The sequence below is a fragment of the Pinus tabuliformis genome, chromosome 2_2 (genome assembly GCF_031772625.1).
Source record: "Pinus tabuliformis cultivar Carrire ecotype Pingquan chromosome 2_2, CPIR1, whole genome shotgun sequence".
Classification (NCBI taxonomy): domain Eukaryota; kingdom Viridiplantae; phylum Streptophyta; class Pinopsida; order Pinales; family Pinaceae; genus Pinus; species Pinus tabuliformis.
Window position 1 is genome coordinate 226564137 of NC_142300.1, and position 4465 is coordinate 226568601.

At 35.9% G+C, this 4465-nt stretch overlaps 1 pseudogene; it reads right to left on the bottom strand.

Annotated features, from left to right (window-relative positions):
- Nucleotides 1-3549: 3549 nt before the first annotated feature.
- On the bottom strand, nucleotides 3550-4046 carry LOC149192136 (V-type proton ATPase 16 kDa proteolipid subunit pseudogene; annotated as a pseudogene).
- Nucleotides 4047-4465: the final 419 nt, after the last annotated feature.

Genomic DNA, 4465 nt, shown 5'->3' on the forward strand with positions numbered 1-4465 from the left:
AAAATATAATGATTAACTTAAAAATCAATGCGAAAATCACATATTACAAATATTGAATGTATAACAACCCTAATTGAGTGTTTATTCTTCTCATAAAATGTCAAAGTCAAAACATTGCAAAGCTTGATTTCCAAGCATAACTTAAATTTAATCAACAATGTCACGTAATCCAAACTCTTCGTCCTCTAAAGTTTCATCATTGTCTTCTTCCACAATATTTTCTATTTCCTTTTGCTCATTTTCCTCTTCTAATGGGTCTTTGATGTCTGTGAATCTCCCAATGTATGTCTTTCCAAACATTCCATGTAATAGTGGTTGGGGTTCCTTTGCCTTTTTTGCCACACGTGATTCACTAAAGTCCCCTTTCTTGGACCCAATTTCTTGCATTGCATCTGGAAGAAATTGAAGAGCATTAATTCTTTGTTGAATGAAAGGCTGAAATGTTTAGAAATTTTCTTGAATAACTATTTCAAATACCATTTAAGAAAATATGGTAATGCAAGCACATACTCAATGCCCATGTCACCTCCTCAACGCCCATGTCACTTTTATAAAATAGAATGTATTTATTATTCTACTCAAAATTCATTTTTATCAAAATTCAATATTTTCACAAACATGAAATCACTTTAAAACATTTTATATCAATTTTATACCAGATTTCAAAATTAATAAAACAAACTCAACTAATTTAATAATGGTGAATTGTAATATATAAAAAGAACTCACTACATATCATCCACTACCAATGTTAACGAAGTGAAGAAAAAAACACTATAATTCATCCAAACACAATTAATTTTATATTTATTAAAAAAAATAAAAATTATATATGTTCAAGTCTACATGTGAAATTCATTTATATGATTAAGACTTGCTTACACATTTGTTTCCCTTTTAATCAATTCATCTCAACAGAATTATCAGCGAAAACAAATCTTATCTATGCAAAGAGATAAAAGATAAGCTTCTTCGAAAAACATTTTTATTTCCACCAAGTGATTTGTCTATTTATCAATTTAATAATGATGTGTGGAATTAAACAATATCAATTTATTAAAAATTATTGAAATTTTTATTTATTAACACCAATCTAGTCAAAACGATCCCAAATCTCCCAAAAATGATTGTTTTAACCTCATGCATTCAAAAAAATGAGCCTAACAGACCCTAAACAAAATGGATTAAGTGAGTTGTTGACTCAGCCTAACAAACCCTAACTAACATAGCATGATCACATTCCAACTTCAAGTCATTAACTAAAATAGTCGAAAGACCCTCACCCTATATCTCAAGTCTTGAAGCACTTGGTTGCCTTCATTTACCAAACATTGCTTGCGTACGTTTGAACTTGATTTGGTTTATAAGAATTTTCTTAGCCAAAGAGAGCAACGAATTCATTTGTGATTATTTATAGATTTGCAAATCGAAAATGCAAACTATTTTATGCAATCAACGAAGAATTGCAAATTGCAAATTACAGATTTGCAAATGAAAAATATAAACTATTTTATCTCATCAGAACATAATTGCTCAAATTAAAGTCATCTATTACGATCAATTTACCAAAAAGTTGTGTCTTCCATTATGTTTAATCTATCAAAAGTTGTTTACTTCAAAATTTATAATTTATGTATCAATTTTCCCTATGTTTATTTTTTATATAACATAACATATAAGAATATTTTACAAAGCTCCAAAAATCCAGGGCTGACTACTTTGATTATTAATCAAATGTAAAACCAAAATATATTGTTGTGTTTAAAACTCGATCTTGTAGTAGATGTTTCCATCATAATCGACCTTAATTTCTCGAATACACTCATCGCATTCTGACGGCTCCAGCTTCTCCCCGACGCTAGTAAGAATATGACGGAGTTCCCTGGAAGAAATCTTGCCAGTGCCCTCTTTATCGAGGGCATTAAAGGCATCTCTCAGTTGAACATGGAAGCTACCTCCCTTCAAGTTCTGTTTCATCACGTCCATGAAGCGAGGTAAGTCGATGGTGCTGCTGATCTCTTCACCTTTAATGATCTCTTTAAGCTCTGCCTAAGTGGGATTCTCCCCCAAGGATCACATAACAGTTCGGCCACCATAATGTACCCATCACGGTCGGTGTCGAATAGGCTAAACGCCTCCCGCATTGGAGCGATCTGCTCTTCACTCCGGATCAAAACTGAGCTTTTACTAAAAAACTATTTTGTTTGTTCCTGCCAAAATTAATTAACATCAAAATTCCCTCTGAAATCCGCTTAATATCATATTGGATGCCCAGTAAGCATTGTTTGGGGTGATTCGTAGCACATGGGGTGATTCTGAGAATCGCCGGGTGGTGGGGGGATTCTCAGAATCGCCCCGCCATCGCCCCACCACCCGGCGATTCTCATAATCGCCCCATCTGCTACAAATCGCCCCAAACAATGCTTATTGGGCATCCAATACGATATTAAGTGGAGAAATCCTAGCCCTGCGAAAGATCTGCGGTGATGGCACTGCTGGGAATTGAACTGGGGTCGCCTTGGGTGTTATTGCAACAGGGGGCGATGTCAGTGCTGGTGCCGGAGAGGCTAAGCCCATCAATACCATGACGAAAATGAATATGACTCTAACCCTAATGACTTCACAACACACCCTATTACCAACTATCTTATATCTGACATTTAGTCAGTAATTTGATCTTATATCTATCATTTAGTCATTAATTTGATTATTTTCTTATTATTCAGTTATATAATTATATCATATTATGTTTGATCCTAAATCAAATATTTATCAGAGTGAGGAAAATTGGTCAGTAAAAGATATATTACTTAGTTTTTTAAATTGACTTACGCTTAATATTCATTCGCACTTTCCGTAAAGAAAAACTTGGCAGAAGTACCTACAACAAGTGGTGAATTGTGAGAAGAATATGTACAAGATCTATGGGAGTCTTATCTTGCTGAACGGACACACCGTAAGATGTATCACACCTCATCTCTTTTCTCATTGAACGTCATTGTCAGTATTAATATGAAAAAAACATACAAACAATTATATCCAAAAACAATCAAATTTCCGGCCACATACTACCATGTCATTTCCCGAATATTATTACTGTGATACCATTTATGCCTCAACTTTATGCTTAAAAATTCCATGGCATTTCCCCAATATTATAGATATGATACCATTTCTGCCTCAAATTTAAAGGCACACACTACAAAATATCCACCTCAATCACCCTTTCCCACAGCAGGCCTATGATTGTTAAGTATTAGCTTTCGTCATTCAATTCCATACCATTTGATTTCAAATTCATAACGTGCCAAATGTCATGAGCAGTAATGTGCACTTGTTAACTAGTTCAATTTCCACATTGTAATTAGCTTTCAAATTGATCACTAAATTCTTAAGTCTAAAATTCCAAACCAAGATAATAATAATGAATCTTGAGCAAAATATTATCTCCTACTGAAAACAACAATCACATTTCCACTGCAGAAGACAACAGTCTTGCTAAAAAACCGACAAATGAACCAAGTAAACAGAAGACCAACTGCAACTTCTTTAATCTGCTCGTGGCTGGCCAGCTCGAGAAGAAAGTATAATACCAACTATAAGGCCGTATAGTGCAAGTTCTTCTGCAAAGATCAATATGAGGATCATACCAACAAAGAGCTTTGGCTGTTGTGCATTGCTCTAACACCGGCATCACCAACAATACCAATAGCCATTCCCGCAGCAAGACCTAAGAGCCCGCAAGCCAGTCCCGATGACAGATGCGCGTAACCATCAAATAGATAATAGGACTTTGCCTTGGGGTTAATTTCTATGTTGATAATCACAACAATAATGAAAACATAAACACCCAACACTCCAGCCATGACCACTGGAACAATCGATTTCATCACAAGCTCCGACCTCATCACACCCATGGAGGCCACACCCATGCCACTCTTCCTAGTTCCATATGCAGCTCCCATGCAGGGAAACACGAGTGCTACGGCGAGCCCAAGGAAGCCGAAGAATGGAGCAGTCTCATTGCCGCTGAATACGTCCACCATTTTAACTGAGATTTGAGATGAGATTCAAGCTAAAACATCGAAGGTTTTTTAGATTTTCAGAGCCTCCAAAGAGATCGAACCTCGAAGCTGGAACTTGCAAGTGCCTAGCCCAATCCAGATGCAATCTCAGAGCATTAAAAAGAGTCATTCAATTCCATGTCAAACTTGTAAATGGAATTAGGTATTAGGAAATGGATTCTGAACTGCACATTGAATTAATGGATAATCCTATTGTCAATTTAAAAAACTAAGGTGGTGGGGCGATTCTGAGAATCGCCTCGCCACCACCACCACTGGTGGCGGGGCGATTCTTAGAATCACCCCACAACCCAATTGCTCGAATACACTAATAGGTGCTGCTGTAGCAAAGGGTTTTTGCAGTGGAATGTAATCGATTTTAAATACAAATGATGTTGATA